This window comes from Engystomops pustulosus, chromosome 3, assembly GCF_040894005.1.
Source record: "Engystomops pustulosus chromosome 3, aEngPut4.maternal, whole genome shotgun sequence".
In the NCBI taxonomy this organism is placed as follows: Eukaryota; Metazoa; Chordata; class Amphibia; order Anura; family Leptodactylidae; genus Engystomops; species Engystomops pustulosus.
Genome location: NC_092413.1, coordinates 54,609,188 through 54,629,429, shown reverse-complemented (window position 1 = coordinate 54,629,429; position 20,242 = coordinate 54,609,188). Strand labels below are relative to the sequence as shown.

Below are 20,242 nucleotides of genomic sequence, written 5' to 3'. Positions count from 1 at the left end.
TCGGTCCTGTCAGACTAATCTGATTGGTTTCTACGAGGAGGTAAGGTCAAGACTGGATCTGGGGGACCCTGTGGATGTTGTATATCTGGACTTTTCAAAGGCATTTGACAATGAAACTGCTGGGAATAGGAGAAAATCTGTGTAAGTAATTGGCCTAGTGATAGAAAACAGAGGGTGGTCATTAATGGCGTATTCTCAGATTGGGTTGACATTACCAGTGGAGTGCCACAGTGGTCAGTATTGGGGCCACTTCTTTTTAATATTTTTATTAATGACCTTGTAGTGGGTTTACACAGTCAAGTTTTAATATTTGCAGATGATACTAAGCTCTGTAAAGTAATAAATACTGAGGTCGATAGTTTAGCATTACAGAGGGATTTGTGGAAGCTTGAAGAGTGGGCAGAGAAATGGTTGATGAGGTTTAATGTAGATAAATGTAAAGTTATGCACTTGGGCCATGGAAACAAAAAGTATAATTATGTTCTAAACGGTCAATTACTTAGTAAAACTGGAGCTGAAAAGGACTTGGGGGTATTGGTGGATGGTAAACTTAATTTTAGTGACCAGAGCCAGGTGGCTGCTGCTAAAGCAGATAAAATTATGGGATGTATCAAGAGAGGAATAGATTCTCATGATAAAGATATAGTTTTGCACTTATACAAATCCCTGGTCAGACCACACATGGAATATTGTGTACAGTTTTGGGCACCAGTGTATAAAAAGCATATAGTAGAGCTGGAACGGGCGCAGAGGAGAGCAACCAGGATTATTAGGGGAATGGGGGGATTAGAATACAATGACAGATTACAAAATTTGGGATTATTCAGTTTAGAAAAAAGACAACTGAGGGAAGACCTCATTACAATGTACAAATACCTGAATGGACAGTACAAGGATCTCTCCAAAGATCTTTTTATACCTAGGCCTATGACCAGTACAGGGGGGCATCCTCTACGCTTAGAGGAGAGGCGATTCTACCATCAACATAGACAAAGGTTCTTTACTGTACGAGCAGTGAGACGATGGAACTCTCTGCCGCAGGAGGTTGTTATGGCGGACTCTATGTACATATTCAAGAGAGGCCTGGATGCCTTTCTGGAGAGAAAAAATATCACGGGTTATGGGGATAAAACATTTATTTAATTCTTAAAGGTTGGACTTGATGGACCTCCGTCTTTTTCCAGCCTTATATATTATGATACTAGATACTCTGGTCTGGACATAAATTGGCAGAAATCGATACTTCTGCCACTATGTCCAGAGGTGCAGGCCTTTTTTTCCAAAAAAATTAAGTGACTACGAGAGTACTAATTTAAAACCTCTGCTTCAAGAAGTTAGAAGTAAAGTGGTCACTTGATAGCAAGGAATGGGGAAGCATATATTGGAATATGAGGAGTTGTTCACTTAACTGGAATTTTAGGGTGATACTGTTTAATATGGTGTATAGAATTTATTATACTCCTGTGTTATTATTCTTAATGAAAGTCAGTGAGGATTCAAGTTGCAATAAATGTGAGTTGGATGCTGGCATCCTAGATGTTATTTGGGAGTGTTTAGAGATGGTGAAATTCTGGAGGAAAGTCTTTGAATATACATCTGAAACTTTAGGTTTTGAATGTATACCATCAGTGAAAACCACTATTTTAGGGTTAGTTGAATATGAGGGGGTATCCAAGGCTCAAAAAGATTTAATTGCAAGAGTGATGAATCTTGCATTAGTATGTGTAGCGCGTAAATTGGGAGATAAAGAACCCCCTTCATAGGAACTATGGTAAAACCCAACCCTAAGAGTGGCCCAGTATGAAAAAACATATTGTAAGGCAGAGAGGCAGGGAAATATATGGTCGATTTGGCATTAAGAAGTAGTGTTTTTTTCTTCTCTTGCTGGGGGATGGGGCGGGATGGAAGGGTGGGAGATAGTATAAAGTGTGTAAAGTATAAAGGGTTTAAAGTGGTCTTTATATGTAGTAAAAATATTGAGGGGAATGTGCATATTTGGAAGAATTGTTATGGTGTTGCACACCCTCTAAATGTTGTAAAACTAAATGTTTGCAGATGTCGATGGATGTATTATGTGAAACAATTAATAAAGCTTTATATAATAAAAAAGAATGTAGGAAACTGCACTATAATTTTATTTTAAAAAAATGATATGTCAACATAGGAACTTTTCTTGATAATTTTGCTATGCTGAAATAGGGAGTAAGATAGGTTTAACCTTCTTAGAATCTTATGGTTGCAGATGCTAATATTTCAATGTTTGAATTAACTCCCTGTTTGTATTCTGTTTTGAAAAAGGTATAAATTTTATGTGTTTATTACTATAAACTTTTGAGACTGGGTAACTCTGTAGGTTGCTGGAAGGGGTGAGAAGAGGAAAGGAAAACTTCTTGGGAACAGGGACGCTCTGAACACTCTGAAGTAAAATCATTCATCTTGTGTATAATGACAAGAGTAAAAAAAATCTACAACTTGTGCCCCAAATATATCCTCCTCAAGGGATACAGCCTCTAAGGGGGGTAACAGCTTATATTTCAGCTTTCACCCTCAGCCCGTTGCCCAGCACTCTTCCTCAGGGTGAATCTCAACGATTAGAGATGGCATCCTCGCTGAAAGATGACCAAAATCTACCTCTTCTCTTGAAATGAATACAATAAATGAAAATCGACAATATTTACTTACAGTAGAGGTGATGCAAAATATGCTAGATAGATTTGAGACAAAGATTCTGTCTATAATGCAGGACTTGATGGAGGAGTTACCAAAACAAGTAAGGACAATTGGGGAAAGAATAGATCTGGTGGAGACGAAAATAACTGAAAGAACATCATCCCATAATAATTTACTGGTTTTGCACAAAGAACTAGAAGAAAAATTATCAGAGCTTGAGTTAAAAATGGGGGAATTAGTAGATACATCACAAAGAAATTATTTCCACCTGAGAGGCACCCTGGAAGCGGTTCCAGACTCGGCTTTGGAGGAATAAGCAGAGAAATTTATCTCGCCAATCCACCCTGAAGCAAAAAAAATTAGACATCACAATAGACCTCATCCACAGGATTCCAAAACCAAAACATGGAAAAACAGATATTCCAAGAGATACAATTTTAAGGATGCCCTTGAAAGCCTTCTTATATAAGAAACCAAGGTGGGCTGGACATTGATGTAGTGAGAGGGTTTAGCCTTAAGGCTCACTGTCTTTATCTGTCCTCTAGTCCATCCAAACTGATGCCTTACTGCATAACAACTGGCACTGGAATGGTGGGTTTAAGTGAATAGGCAATGTTAAAGGGTTATTCTCATTTGGGCATTGACATTTAACTGAATATATCTACCATATATACTTGAGTATAAGCCGAGAACCCTACTTTTGCCACAAATAACTGAACTGGGAAAACTGACTGACTCAAGTATAAGCCTAGGGTGGGAAATGCATTGGTCACAGCCTCCATCAGTAATGAAATGCCCATCAGCCTCCCCAATAATCAAATGCCCCATACAGTCCTCCCCCATTAATGAAATTCCCTGCAGCAGAACCCCCAAGTAAAGAAATGCCCAGCAGCAGACCACCTATTTATGAAATTCCCTGCAGTAGACCCCCTAGTAATGAAATTCTCTTCAGCAGACAACCTAGTAATGAAATGCTTTGCAGAAGATCCACTGGTAATAAAATGCCTGCAGCAGACCCCCTAGTGATGAAATGCCTTGCAGCAGACCCCCTAGTAATGAAATACCCTGCTGCAGACCCCCAAATAATAAAATTCCCTGCAGCCCCCAAGATAATGTAATGCCCTACTCTTCATTGTATAAAAAAAATGAACTTACATACTCGCTCTTCAATGCTAACAGATTCTCTGTGCAGATCCTCTTCCTTCTCTTCTCCACTGGTAACAGAGCGGGCAGAGACATGTCCAAACATTCTGCCTGCCAGCGCACAATATGACATCATCAGCAGTGACACTGCCTCATCATAGTGTGCTCCAGTTACCAGTGAAGAACAAAATTAAGTATGTAAGTATATTTCTTTTGTTGGAATTTTTCGGCACATGTTTTGGACATACCTTCTGATTCAAAGAGTTTTCTGTATTTTCATGACTATAAAAATTGTAGATTCACACTGTTGTCATCAAAACTATGAATTAACAAATTTAGAATTATATTCTTAACAACTAAAAATAGTCTTGTATTCTAGGTTCTTCAAAGTAGCCACCTTTGGCTTTGAATACTGCTTTGCAAACTCTTGGTCTGCAAAGGTTTTCACACCACAGGTGTGCCCTGTCAGGTTTGATAAGTGGTATTTCTTACATTTTAAAAGGGGGTAGGGCTAGAGATGGGCACATTTTTTGCAAAAATTCCATTCGCAGAATTTTCAGTCAAAATTCGATTCGACCCCAATTGAATCATGGCGAATCACATTAAAAGACAGGTATTTCCTGGCTGCAGAGAGCCTGTAGGGTGTTGTAGAACGTCAAATATGAATAGGGAGCATGGTTTGGTCTTCAAACAATGCTGTGTTTTAGTATGACACGCACATGACAGCCGCCGCTCTTAGAATCGCTTCACTCTTCAATTCCATGGGCAGTTACAGAGGCCGACTTGACTAAATGAGTGAAGCGGGAACGCAGCCTGACAAGGTAACGTCTGTGCCAGCTCGAAAGGACCGATATGAGGGCCGAGATCCCACTGTAACATCAAAGAGTGCACTCTTTTTACACTGACATCAGATGATTCCATAGATTACGACAGAACCTGTTCCGTTAAACGCTGATATCTGTAGAAAACCCCCAAAAGAGTGGAGAGGGTGTCGGCAGTAATTTTGCATTGACGTCACTTGCTAAAGCCAAAAACAAACAGGAGTTGATCCAAAATAGAGATGACCAGTAAATGGCATATTTGCATGTCCTCTGTCTTCTGTATCCACTCCTGCTTTTGGCCATCAATCCGGAAGCTTTTTATTCTTTCTGACAGATGAAATGAATGGTTAAACTAAACATAGTGGCAATGTCATACAGTGGTGGAGGGTGAAAACAGCATTATGGAAATCACAGGGTGTTCCAGGGAGACATCGGTCAGTTAGAAGCAGCATGAGTAGGCTGCAGAGTGGCAGAATGACAGAGTGTGGAGGTGGCAGCAGCAGGAGGTCAGAGAATGGCACAATTACAGTGTGTGCAGGTGGGCGGCAGCAGTAGCAGCAGCACAAGGCCAGAGAGTGTCACAATGACAAATTCTGGAGGTTGTAGCCACACGGTAGGCCACAGTGTGGCACAATGACAGAGTGTGGAGGTGGCAGCAGCAGCAGGTCATCGGAGAGTGGCACAATCAGTGTGTGTAGGAGGGTGGCAGCAGTAGCAGCAGCATGAGGCCAAAAGCCCCCAAAACTGACATCCTTGAAAAATCACTCCATCAACTATGTGTATTTGACGCAGATTTCTTGATATCTACTTTAGCAACAAAAAAGAATTAAAATTTGGGGAATACAGAACCCCAAAAACTGACACCCTGGACTTTGAGCAAAAATCACTCCATCAGCTACTGAGTACAAGCAGCTAGACGCTACAGGCAGCACATGCAGTGTGAAATGACGGGATTACAAATGGCTGTCTGTTTTTATAGGGCTGTGACATCACATAAGCCTGCCAATGGCTGATTGGCTTACATGTCTGCACATGTGATTGAGGTTGTTCCTTTCTTCTTCCCAGAGTTATCTGCCCCATGTAACATGTTGTGCTTGTGGCCTTTTTGCTAATAAAGGTTGGGGGGGGAATTGTTCCCACGATTCACCGTAAACTTTGGATTCATGCAGAACCAAAGTTTTCCTGAAATTCTAAACAAATTCCACTTTGTTAGAACTGATTCGCCAATCTCTAGTTGGGACCATCAGTTTCGTTATGCAGAAGTCAGGTGGATTCACAGCTGATAGTCTTACTGAAGAGACTGTTAGAATTTGTGTTATGGCTAGAAAAAAAGCAACTAAGTAAAGAAAATTAAGTGGCCATAATTACTTTAACCCCTTAGCGCTCTGCGACGTAGCTGTACTGCACTGAGTCCTGCAAATAGCGCTCAGCGCAGTACAGTTACTGCGCAGAGGCGATGCCGGTTCAGCTCTGCACAGGAGCTGAACTGGCATTGGGGTCGGGGGATGTCAGCGGTAATCTATTGCTGACATCCCCGGCTAACACCCGTGGTCGGAGTGTGCTCCAATCGCGGGTGTTTAACCCATTAAATGCCGCAGTCAGCGCAACCGCGGCATTTAACGTGCCTTCTGGGGTTCTTTCCCCCGTGATCGGCACCCCAGAGATGCCTGAAAGCAGTGCCTTTAAGATGGCGTCTGTGGTAGGAAAAAAATTCAGAATGCAGTGAAAATGATGAAAAAACGCATTTGCGTTTCATTTTGCCATGTTCTGGCACTAATAACTTTTTCATACTCCAGTGCATGGAGCGGTGAGTGGTGTCATTTTTTGCGACTTTAGATGACGTTTTTAATTTTCATTTTGAGGACTGTATAGGCTTTTGATCACTTTTTATAGAATTTTTTATATTTTTCAAAATGGCAAAAAAGTGGCATTTTCGACTTTGGGCCCCAATTTCCGTTATGGGGTTAAATGCTGGGAAAAATCGCTAATATATTTTGATAGATCGGACCTTTTGGGACGTGATGATACCTAATGTGTTTATGATTTTTATTGTTTATTTATATTTATATCAGTTCTAGGGAAAGGGGGTGATTTAAACTTTTACTTGTTTAACTATTTTTTCATATTTTTTTTTTATTGTTTTGAATTTTTTTTTTACCATTATTTTAGGTCCTCCAGGGTTATTTAACTCTGCAGGTTCCGATTGCTAATACTATATACTGCAATATACTGCTTGCGAATGGCTGCATAGAGTCAGCCGAAACGTAGCTCTTACCACTAGTGGAATAAACATTCACTATTTATCTTGGAGTGCTGCTTCCTTCCTTGGAGTTTGTACTGCAATACGCAGTATGTACCTATTTTACTATGATTTTTAATAGCCAAGATGGCGGCCGGCATTTTATGGAAAGTTAGTTGTCTCGGTCGGGTTGGACCGCGGCACTTAACAGGTTAACTGCCGCGATCGGTGCCAGCACCGACTGCGTAACTGATAGGAGGGTGTTGGTTATTGGTTGTTTTATACAGTATACAGGATATAGTTCGTCCTCAGTCGGCAAGGTGTTAACTTCTTAACCCCTTAAGGACGCAGCCATTTTGAAGCTTAAGGCTCGCGGAGTCCAAAAAATTGGGAAAACTTCGAAAGTACCAAAATTACAAAGAAATTACAAAGAAACTGGCTCACATGAGGGTCGCCCCCGAGAAAGGAAGACTAGAGTCACCTTTTCTTCGGAGGATAAGTTCATTTGATTCACCAGCCTCAGAAATCACAGGTTAACAGCGGCTCAGAATAGAGACCAGGCCTGACAGAGTTCTAGCAGCAGATCCATCTCTACAAAAACTGTTGCTGGTGACACTGTTGGGGATTTATTCAAAATTGGCGGTATACTGAACCAGCATGGTTATCACAGCATCTTGCAGCGACACACTATTTCATCCAGTTTGTGTTTAGTTGGACCATCATTTATTTTTCAACAGGACAACGACCTTCAAATACACCACCAGGCTTTGTAAGGGCTATTTGACCAAGAAGGAGAGTGCTCTCCACAGTCACCGGACCTGCAAGGACAACAATCTACTTTCTCATAATAAAACATGGCCACATATATGAGAAATTCTCTTCACACAGGTACATTTTTTTAATAATTGAAGAAATATATCTATATGATGATTTGTGATGATATAAATTAAATGTCATTGTCCAGATGAGAACACACCTCTAAAATGAGCAAAGTAACACACACAAAGAAGGTCAGGAATAGTGTACCAAAGAGTGGACCTAAACTGCAAAGATCGGGTCCATACTGAACATGGCTGGTTTGTGTACGAGGAAAAATGGCAATCTGGCTGAGCAGCCAATTAACAAGCTTGCAGCCCTTTAGCAAGCACAGCCATGCCCAATTGGATGTTATTAGCTAGGTGAGCCATGTGATCCTGCTGTATAAGAGGCAGGGTCTAATGTCTAGGGGCATTAGAGACATGAGACAGAGCTCGGGAGAGGTTGATGATCTTGATAGGGTCAGTCAGACAAACAACTGCCCTTTTAGGGACAAGTGGAAATATTTTGAAGGGCCAGTAGTACTACAGCACCTAACAGCGCTGCATATTAGCGCCACAATCTTAGATGGCCAATGGCGCCCCCTGTGACACAATTAGAGGGCATTGATCAGTTGACATGACATTTGGAATCATTTTCAATGATCCCATAGCTGTGATTTGGTATCTTGTATTACACTCTGTCAGAGAAAGTCCAATCTTTCAAATATATAATCAATTATTTCTAGTTGTGAACCCCGTAACGGAAAATAGTGCATAAATGTCTGAATTGCCACTTTATTGCCATTTTGCATCCAATAAAATGAAAAAGGTTGCTCAGTTGTCAGAATGCTAGTAATGAAAACGGCAACCCATCTTGCAAACAATTACACCTTACACAGCTCTGTACACTGAAATTACAGGTGTCAAAATAATGCACACACCGCACCACAATTCTTGTGCATTTCGATCACTAAATCTGCCTCAATAGGGGAGATGTATCAATGTGTTGCACTTTAGACCATGGCAGAGTAGAAATAGAAAGTCTTCTACTGTGATATATTTATCACTGTGTCTCATTCTGTATATTAAATCTGGTGCAGAACAGAGTTTAACTTCCATTATCTTTTTGCCAAGTCACAGCTGCAGCCACTCACAGTAGTGTTATGGCTTCTGTGTAAGGATCACCAATGATGCCTATTATTGGCCACAGCCAGGATCTTGCACACAAACACTAAGACACTGGAATAAAACAAATAAAGAGCTGGGACAGGCTGCATAGGGTGGCTGCTACTGGAATGGTGGCATCAGGTATTCATTTTATTTATTTCTCTAGGCAAAGTCTCAAGCAGCTGTTTTTTTTGGATAATCCCTTTCAAATCTTATAAACTTCACACATATCATTTCTAAATGATTACTCTATTATAAGGTAAGGGACAACAGAGTGTTAAATGGGTTACATGTAAATATTTTAGTTTGAATATACAAAGTATATATGAAAAATAATACTTGCATACTGAGTATGATTTCTCTAGAGAGCTTATGTGTATTAAATCTCATTGCACAATCTACAGAGAGGATTTTTCAAAGCTGTTATTTTAGTTCAGCAATACTTGCAAAATACAACAAAAAAATGAAAAATAAAACAGACTTTTACAAGATTGAATAATCAATTGTTAATAATGTGCTAACAGAAAATAGAGTTTTATTATTGTCACCATCATTGTTTATTTGTAGAACAGCATTAATTTTGTAGTTTTGCACATGCAAAGTGGTGGATCCTCCCTGTGAGGGTTTGAATAGAAGGATTTTTATATATATTTATTTATATCTTATCTCTCTCTCAATCTCTCTCTCTAATATATATATTATATATTAGGATCTGAGAGTCATTAGTGGCATCTAGTACCTTATAGATGACAATCTCTTCCATCAGGACGACTTTATTCTGGATTCTCCAATCCATGAAGTATCACGGCTGAATTCACGGCCAGATATCTTCAGCTCCGTGCAGGACATCTCCACCCAGCGTCCCTAAAGATACCACAGTCGCTTACAGTATAAAGTCTCCTGGAAAACAACACTGTGCTCCTAAATAATATATACCCCTCACAACACAACTGACCACACTCTCCCCACATACAAAACATCCCTTCATTATATAGGGATAAAATCTTGCCCCACATATACAGTCCCCTCCCAGCTTAGTAATATACTGTATCCCATATACAGCCCCCCAGCTTAGTAATATACTGTATCCCATATACAGCCCCTGCAGCTAAGTAATATACTGTACCCCATATACAGCCCCCTCCCAGCTTAGTAATATACTGTATACCATATACAGCCCTCCCAGCTTAGTAATATACTGTATCCCATATACAGCCTCCTCCCCGCTTAGTAATATACTGTATCCCATATACAGCCCCCCCAGCCTAGTAATATACTGTATACCATATACAGCCCCCCAGCTTAGTAATATATTGTATCCCATATACAGCCTCCCAGCTTAGTAATATACTGTATCCCATATACAGCCCCCCAGCTTAGTAATATACTGTACCCCATATACAGCCCCCAACTTAGTAATATACTGTATCCCATATACAGCCTCCCAGCTTAGTAATATACTGTATCCCATATACAGCCCCCGGCTTAGTAATATACTGTATCCCATATACAGCCCACCAGCTTAGTAATATACTGTATCCCATATACAGCCCCGTCAGCCTAGTAATATACTGTATCCCATATACAGCCCCGTCAGCCTAATAATATACTGTATCCCATATACAGCCCCATCAGCCTAGTAATATACTGTATACCATATACAGCCCCCCAGCTTAGTAATATATTGTATCCCATATACAGCCCCCAGCTGAAATCTGGACCCATATTAATATATAACCCCCCCAGGGAAAGAATAATCTGGCCTCATACAATATATACAGCCCACCAGTATAAAATTATTCTGGCCCCATATAATATATAGAGCACCCTCCACGCCAGTTTAAATGAATCTGTCCCCATATAATATATATAGTACCCCCCGCCCCAGTTTAAATGAATCTGGCCCCATATAATATATACAGTACCCCCACACCCCAGTTTAAATGAATCTGGCCTCATATAATATATAGAGCACCCCCCACCCCAGTTTAAATGAATCTGGCCCCATATAATATATAGAGCACCCCCCACCCCAGTTTAAATGAATCTGGCCCCATATAATATATATAGTACCCCCCGCCCCAGTTTAAATGAATCTGGCCCCATATAATATATACAGTACCCCCCCCACCCCAGTTTAAATGAATCTGGCCCCATATAATATATAGAGCACCCTCCACCGCAGTTTTAATGAATCTGGCCCCAGTATAAAACAATTCTGGCGCCATAAAATATATACAGTACCCCCCCCCCCCAGTATAAAACAATTCTGGCCCCATAAAATATATACAGTACCCCCCCCCCCCAGTATAAAACAATTCTGACCCCATAAAATATATACAGTACCTCCCCCCCACCCCAGTATAAAACAATTCTGGCCCCATAAAATATATACAGTACCTCCCCCCCACCCCAGTATAAAACAATTCTGGCCCCATAAAATATAAACAGTACCTCCCCCCCCCCAGTATAAAACAATTCTGGCACCATAAAGTATATACAGTACCCCCCCCCCAGTATAAAACAATTCTGGCCACATATAATGTATACAGTACTCCCCCCCCTCCCACGATAACGACACCTCCCCAATCCCCCATATTAAACACATAAAATAAATGACAGTGCTGGAAAAATAATAAAATCATACTCACCTGCAGGCAGCTGCTCCCCCCACCCCAGTTTAAATGAATCTGGCCCCATATAATATATAGAGCACCCTCCACCGCAGTTTTAATGAATCTGGCCCCAGTATAAAACAATTCTGGCCCCATAAAATATATACAGTACCCCCCCCCCCAGTATAAAACAATTCTGGCCCCATAAAATATATACAGTACCTCCCCCCCACCCCAGTATAAAACAATTCTGGCCCCATAAAATATAAACAGTACCTCCCCCCCCCCCCCAGTATAAAACAATTCTGGCACCATAAAGTATATACAGTACCCCCCCCCCAGTATAAAACAATTCTGGCCACATATAATGTATACAGTACTCCCCCCCCCTCCCACGATAACGACACCTCCCCAATCCCCCATATTAAACACATAAAATAAATGACAGTGCTGGAAAAATAATAAAATCATACTCACCTGCAGGCAGCTGCTCCCTCGGCGCGCGGGTCCCGTCCTCACGCGGCTCTTCTGTGAGCCGCGGCTCCGCACAGTGACACAAGCGCCGTGACGTCATGACGCCTGTGTCACTGATTAGAATGGAGCGACGCAGCAGCCGCCTGAGTGACGCATTCTGCCGTCTGAGGTGAGATTTTCATCTCGTCTCATGGCAGATGCGGCCCTGTATATATATATATATATATATATATATATATGGCACAAGGCTTTCGGCCACTGACACACTTTTGTTATTTTAGCATAGCTGCAATGCAGCTGATCCGGGGTGGGTTTTTTTCTGGAGCAGTCACAGTGCTGGGTGGGATGGCTGCTCCCACGTTCCAGGCCAGGGCTTGCAGCCCTATGTAAAGCCACCTGTGTCAGGAGGGTGGGTGGTTCCCTACCTGAGTGTAGCTGAGTGGAAAACAGGGAATAGCAGAGCCAGAGCTGAGACTTGCTGTGTGGGGAAGTCTGAGGACTGAAAAGGTGTTCCTAACCCAGGAGGGTGAAGTAAGGTATTGTGCCTGTTAATGTGCACTGTGCTTGATAACATGGACTGAGATTTGTCATATGGACTATGCATATTGTTTTGCCGGCTGGAGCAAGCCTTTTACCTGTTATTTTTATGTCTAAATAAAGACACTTGTTTTGTTCACCTGAAATGGTAGCCTTTTGTAAAGGCTACCATTTGAGTGAACCCCTACAATATATATGTATTAGAGATGAGCGAGCACTAAAATGCTCGGGTACTCGTTATTCGAGACGAACTTTTCCCGATGCTCGAGTGCTCGTCTCGAATAACGAGCCCCATTGAAGTCAATGGGAGACTCGAGCATTTTTCAAGGGGACCAAGGCTCTGCACAGGGAAGCTTGGCCAAACACCTGGGAACCTCAGAAAAGGATGGAAACACCACGGAAATGGACAGGAAACAGCAGGGGCAGCATGCATGGATGCCTCTGAGGCTGCTTAATCGCACCATTATGCCAAAATTATGGGCAACAGCATGGCCATGACAGAGTGACAGAATGAAGCTAGATAGCATCTAAAACATCCAATAATTGACCCTGACACTATAGGGGACTTCATGCAGAGGCAGCAGCAGCAGCGGCAGGCTAGAGAGTGGCATGGCGACATACCCTAAATGGACTCAGGCTTCAAACCAATGGGTGGCAGAGAGGAACCAAAGGAGGTGAGCAGGAAGCGCTCAAATAATATCGGTACATGATAAAAGTTTGCCAGTATATTTTGTGGATTACACAGCAGGGTGGCGACAAAGTTAACATGAAAGCCATGAAAACAACCCAAAATTCTGCCTGACACAGCTCGTTTGATAAGGGGACCATGTATGGAGGCAGTGAAATAGTAGTAGATTAAAGGTGCTGCAGTTAAAACTATGTTAGTTGGATCTTGGCATGAAGCTGGCGCTCCGCTGCCAGGCGAGCTTTCGCCAATCCAAGCCCCTGTCTCTAGGCTACTCCCCAAACAGCACTTCTAAGAACCTTTTGTATAAGATCAAGTGTAATAGCGTTCTTATAAGTTTAGGATATGGCGGGTGAGGGGAATGGAAACAGATGCGCAAGAAGCGCTGAAATAATATTGGTAAATGATAAAAGTTTGCCAGTATATTTTGTGGATTACACAGCAGGGTGGCGACAAAGTTAACAAGTTTGTTGTGGAAGCCATGAAAACAACCCAAAATTCTGCCTGACACAGCTCGTTTGATAAGGGGACCATGTATGCCTACAGTTCATGCCAGTCGCTGCTCTGGCTGCCAGTCTCCTTTCGAATATAGTTTAAAATAATAACCCTCATCCATAAAGCTCTGTATAATGCTGCACCCCCCTACCTCTCCTCTCTTATCTCAGTCTATCGCCCAACCCGTGCTCTTAGATCCGCCAGTGATCTTAGATCAACCTCTACCCTAGTGCGGACCTCCCACTCGCGTCTCCAAGACTTCTCTAGAGCTGCACCAATTCTATGGAATGCTCTGCCGCGGACTATCAGACTAATACCTAACCTCCAAAGTTTCAAACGTGCTCTTAAAACCCATTTCTTTAGGCAAGCCTATAACACTCATTAACTGCATGAAGTTTTAACTCTTCTGCTAACCCGTCCTGTGTCGTCCTCCCATCTGTTATCCAGCAACCAACAGGCACCAGACTTCTATGCAGTCCCATTCACCCTGGACCTGGTGACGGCTGAGTGGTTCAAGCGACAGCAATTCCATTTATTATATTTTGTTCTATTCCCTAAGAAGAATGGCTTGACCATTAAAAATTATTTTACCTCGTGTTACCCCATCATCTTCATAAACCGTAAGCTCTGGCGAGCAGGGACCTCACTCCTGTTGTTCCATACAAATGTTGTGCTCTGTTACATTACATTTGTATTTGTTTCCTATGATTTGTAAAGCGCTACGGAATATGATGGCGCTATATAAATAAAGATTATTATTATTATTATTATTATGGAGGCAGTGAACTAGTAGTAGATTAAAGGTGCTGCACTTAAAACTATGTTAGTTGTATCTTGGGATGGAGCTGGCGTCCGCTCCCAGGCGAGCTTTCGCCAATCCAAGCCCCTGTCTCTAGGCTACTCCCCAAACAGCACTTCTAAGAACCTTTTGTATAAGATCAAGTGTAGTAGCGTTCTTATAAGTTTGGGATATGGCGAGAGAGGGGAATGTAAACAGATGCGCAAGAAGCGCTGAAATAATATCGGTAAATGATAAAAGTTTGCCAGTATCTTTTGTGGATTACACAGCAGGGTGGCGAGAAAGTTAACAAGTTTGATGTGGAATGCCCTGTAATAGCTCTTGGGCGGTGTGCCTTTTATCGGCTAGGCTCAGCAGTTTGAGCACCGCCTGCTGTCGCTTAGCGACGGCACTGCTGCTGTGCCTAGAGCTACCGACTGATGGCGCCATGGCCACGGATGGTAATTCGGAGGAGGAGGAGGTGGAGAAGGGGTGGGAGGAGGAGGAGGTATAGTAGGCCTTTGAGACCTGGACCAAGGTATGCCCCGCAATCCTCTGCGTCGGCAGTATATCACCAGCCCCAGGGTCAGACTCGGTCCCAGCGTGCACCAAGTTAAGTGTAGTAGCGTTCTTATAAGTTTTGGATATGGCGGGTGAGGGGAATGTAAACAGATGCGCAAGAAGCGCTGAAATAATATTGGTAAATGATAAAAGTTTGCCAGTATATTTTGTGGATAACACAGCAGGGTGGCGACAAAGTTAACAAGTTTGTTGTGGAAGCCATGAAAACAACTCAAAATTCTGCCTGACAAAGCTCGTTTGATAAGGGGACCATGTATGGAGGCAGTGAACTAGTAGTAGATTAAAGGTGCTGCAGTTAAAACTATGTTAGTTGGATCTTGGCATGGAGCTGGCGCTCCGCTGCCAGGCGAGCTTTCGCCAATCCAAGCCCGTGTCTCTATGCTACTCCCCAAACAGCACTTCTAAGAACCTTTTGTATAAGATCAAGTGTAGTAGCGTTCTTATAAGTTTAGGATATGGCGGGTGAGGGGAATGTAAACAGAAGCGCAAGAAGCGCTGAAATAATATTGGTAAATGATAAAAGTTTGCCAGTATATTTTGTGGATAACACAGCTGGGTGGCGACAAAGTTAACAACTTTGATGTGGAATCCATGAAAACAACCCAAATTTCTGCCTGACACACCTCGTTTGATAAAGGGACGATGTATGGAGGCAGCTATATGGACGACTTTTGGAGGTAGCAATGGAGACAACGTGTGGAGGCTGCTATGGAGACAATTTAATTTGGATAGTGCCTGTATGTGGCAGTCCAAAAAAGTTTTCAAACCAGAGGAGCAGGTAGGTGGCCCTCCAGAAAAATGGAATAGATTGAGTGCCTGTATGTGGCAGTCCAAAAAAGTTTTCAAACCAGAGGAGCAGGTAGGTGGCCCTCCAGAAAAATGGAATAGATTGAGTGCCTGTATGTGGCAGTCCAAAAAATTTTTCAAACCAGAGGAGCAGGTAGGTGGCCCTCCAGAAAAATGGAATAGATTGAGTGCCTGTATGTGGCAGTCCAAAAAAGTTTTCAAACCAGAGGAGCAGGTAGGTGGCCCTCCAGAAAAATGGAATAGATTGAGTGCCTGTATGTTGCAGTCCAAAAAAGTTTTCAAACCAGAGGAGCAGGTAGGTGGCCCTCCAGAAAAATTAAATGCATAAAGTACTATAGCTAGAGCCAGTGGGCCCTGTCAAAAAATAGCCAGTTTCCTCTGCTTTACTGTACAAAGAGGAGGAGAAGGAGGAAAATGAGGAGGAGGAGGAGTGGATAAATTATTCAGGTTGAGCTTCCTTCACCTGCTGGAGATTTGAAATTAGGAGAAATCCATGCTTTATTCATCTTGATAAGCGTCAGCCTGTCAGCGCTGTCAGTCGACAGGCGTGTACGCTTATCGGTGATGATGCCACCAGCTGCACTGAAAACCCGCTCTGACAAGACGCTAGCGGCAGGGCAGGCAAGAACCTCCAAGGCGTAGAGCGCCAGTTCGTGCCACATGTCCAGCTTTGAAACCCAGTAGTTGTAGGGAGCTGTGTGATCATTTAGGACGATGGTATGGTCAGCTACGTACTCCCTCACCATCTTTCTGTAAAGATCAGCCCTACTCTGGGACAGGTGACAGTGTCTTGCTGGGGTGACATAAAGCTGGCAAAAGCCTTGTAAAGCGTACCCTTGCCAGTGCTGGACAAGCTGCCTGCTCGCCTACTCTCCCTCGCTACTTGTCCCGCAGAACTACGCACTCTGCCGCTAGCGCTGTCAGAAGGGAAATACTGTTTCAGCTTGTGCACCAGGGCCTGCTGGTATTCATGCATTCTCACACTCCTTTCCTCTCCAGGGATGAGAGTGGAAAGATTTTGCTTGTACCGTGGGTCCAGGAGAGTGAACACCCAGTAATCGGTGCTGGAATAAATTCTTTGAACGCGAGGGTCACGGGATAGGCAGCCTAGCATGAAATCTGCCATATGCGCCAGAGTACCAACGCGTAAGAATTCACTCCCCTCACTGGCCTGACTGTCCATTTCCTCCTCCTCCAACTCCTCCAACTCCTCTTCTTCTGCCCATACACGCTCAACAGTGTAGGACTCAACAATGGTCCCCTCTTGTGTCTCGCCAACATTCTCCTCCTCTTCCTCCTCATCCTCCTCCACCTCCACCTCCTCCGATATGCGCTGAGAAACAGACCTAAGGGTGCTTTGGCTATCAACAAGGGAATCTTCTTCCCCTGTCTCTTGTGAGGAGCGCAAAGCTTCCGACTTCATGCTGACCAGAGAGTTTTTCAACAGGCCAAGCAGCGGGATGGTGAGGCTGATGATGGCGGCATCGCCACTGACCATCTGTGTTGACTCCTCAAAGTTACTCAGCACCTGACAGATATCAGACATCCACGTCCACTCCTCATTGTAGACTTGAGGAAGCTGACTGACCTGACTACCAGTTCTGGTGGAAGTTGACATCTGGCAGTCTACAATCGCTCGGCGCTGCTGGTAAACTCTGGATAACATGGTCAGTGTTGAATTCCACCTCGTGGGCACGTCGCACAACAGTCGGTGAGCGGGCAGTTGGAGGCGGCGCTGCGCTGCCCTGAGAGTGGCAGCATCTGTGCTGGACTTCCTGAAATGCGCACAGATGCGGCGCACCTTCGTGAGCAAATCAGACAGATTGGGGTATGTCTTGAGGAAACGCTGAACTATCAGATTTAACACATGGGCCAGGCATGGCACATGTGTCAGTCTGCCGAGTTGCAGAGCCGCCACCAGGTTACGGCCGTTGTCACACACAACCATGCCTGGCTTCAGGTTCAGCGGTGCCAGCCACAGATCAGTCTGCGCCGTGATGCCCTGTAATAGTTCTTGGGCGGTGTGCCTTTTATCGCCTAGGCTCAGCAGTTTGAGCACCGCCTGCTGTCGCTTAGCGACGGCACTGCTGCTGTGCCTAGAGCTACCGACTGATGGCCCCATGCCCACGGATGGTAGTTCGGAGGAGGAGCCGCAGGGTCAGACTCGGTCCCAGCCTCCACCAAGTTAACCCAATGTGCTGTCAGCGATATATAGTGGCCCTGCCCGGCAGCACTCGTCCACGTGTCCGTGGTCAGGTGGACCTTGTCAGAAACGGCGTTGGTCAGGGCACAGATGATGTTGTCTGACACGTGCTGGTGCAGGGCTGGGACGGCACATCGGGAAAAGTAGTGGCGGCTGGGGACCGAATACCGAGGGGCGGCCGCCGCCATGAGGTTGCGAAAGGCCTCGGTCTCTACTAGCCTATAGGGCAGCATCTCCAGGCTGAGCAATCTAAAGATGTGGACATTAAGGGCTTGGGCGTGCGGGTGGGTTGCACTATATTTGCGTTTCCGCTCCAGCGTCTGGGGTATGGAGAGCTGAACGCTGGTGGATGCTGTGGAGGATCGTGGAGGCGACGATGGGGTTTTTGTGCCAGGGTCCTGGGCAGGGGGCTGACTATCAGCTGACACAGGGGAAGGAGCAGTGGTGTGCACGGCCGGAGGTGAACGGGCTTGTTGCCACTGAGTGGGGTGTTTAGCATTCATATGCCTGCGCATACTGGCGGTAGTTAAGCTATTAGTGGTGGAACCCCTGCTGATCCTGGTTTGGCAAATGTTGCACACCACAGTCCGTCGGTCATCCGGTGTTTCCTTAAAGAACCTCCAGACTTCTGAAAATCTAGCCCTCGCCGCAGGAGCCCTCGCCACGGGAGCTTCACTAGTTGACACATTTGGCGCTGATGCACCAGGTCTGGCCCTGCCTCTCCGTCTGGCCCCACCACTGCCTCTTCCAACCTGTTCTGGTCGAGGACTCTCCTCCGTCTCAGAAGCACTGTGTTCACCCGGCCTATCAACCCAGCTTGGGTCTGTCACCTCATCATCCTCCGATCCCTCAGTCTGCTCCCCCCTCGGACTTCCTGCCCTGACATCAACTTTAACACTGTCTGACAACCGTGTCTCCTCATCGTCGGACACCTCTTTACACACTTCTTCCACTACGTCAAGAAGGTCATCATCACCCACAGACTGCGACTGGTGGAAAACCTGGGCATCGGAAAATTGCTCAGCAGCAACCGGACAAGTAGTTTGTGACTGTGGGAAGGGTCCAGAAAACAGTTCCTCAGAGTATGCCGGTTCAAATGCCAAATTTTCCTGGGAGGGGGCAGACTGGGGGGGAGGAGGCTGAGGTGCAGGAGCTGGAGGAGTGCCGATTTCGGTGACATGGGTGGACTGCGTGGAAGACTGACTGGTGGACAAATTGCTCAAAGCATTGTCGGCAATCCACGACATCACCTGTTCGCACTGTTCTGGCCTCAACAGTGCTCTACCACGAGTCCCAGTAACTTCAGACATGAACCTAGGGAGTGTAGCTCTGCGGCGTTCCCCTGCTCCCTCATCAGCAGGTGGTGTCTCACCCCGCCCAGGACCACGGCCTCTGATTCCTGCAGTAGTTGGACGCCCACGTCCCCGCCCTCGTCCTCTACCCCTAGCCCTCGGGTTAAACATTTTGAAAATGAGAGTTATAACTTTAATTTTTTTTTAACTTTTTTTTGTGTTTTTTGTTTTTTTTTTCTGTTTTTTAGTTTTTAAAACCAAACGATGCTATCCTATTGCTATGGCTATTTTCTAGCCAAGTATGAAAGCACACTGCTATGCCAGATGAGATGACGCTGAGTTATTAAAAAAATTAACGTAAAATAAAAAAGGAAATGGCAGACTGTGCCTAATTGAAATCCAACCCCTAATAAATTTTCCCACTTCGGTCTTTGCGATGGATATGTGCGTCACTAAGCGCAAAACACAGCGGTCGCAAGTCTCACTACAAATTGCTCACAATTTGCTAGTAGATGCACTGCAGCAAGGACAGCCACCAGCAGATCAACCAGAAATCAAATATATATAACGCTACTGTAGGCGTAAGTAAGCCGTTTGGATTCTCCTATGGCTATTTTCTAGCCAAGTATGAAAGCACACTGCTATGCCAGATGAGATGACGCTGAGTTATTAAAAAAATTAACGTAAAATAAAAAAGGAAATGGCAGACTGTGCCTAATTGAAATCCAACCCCTAATACATTTTCCCATTTCGGTCTTTGCGATGGATATGTGCGTCACTAAGCGCAAAACACAGCGGTCGCAACTCTCACTACAAATTGCTCACAATTTGCTAGTAGATGCACTGCAGCAAGTACAGCCACCAGCAGATCAACCAGAAATCAAATATATATAACGCTACTGTAGGCGTAAGTAAGCCGTTTGGATTCTCCTATGGC

At 44.2% G+C, this 20,242-nt stretch overlaps 1 long non-coding RNA gene across 1 annotated transcript in view; it reads left to right on the top strand.

Annotated features, from left to right (window-relative positions):
* Positions 1 to 20,242, top strand: part of LOC140121365 (uncharacterized) — a 406,051-nt gene that overhangs the window by 308,917 nt on the left and 76,892 nt on the right. The window contains exon 3 of the long non-coding RNA XR_011854072.1: positions 7,611 to 7,761. This is a non-coding gene — a long non-coding RNA (uncharacterized lncRNA). The remainder of the gene's footprint in view (positions 1 to 7,610; positions 7,762 to 20,242) is intronic.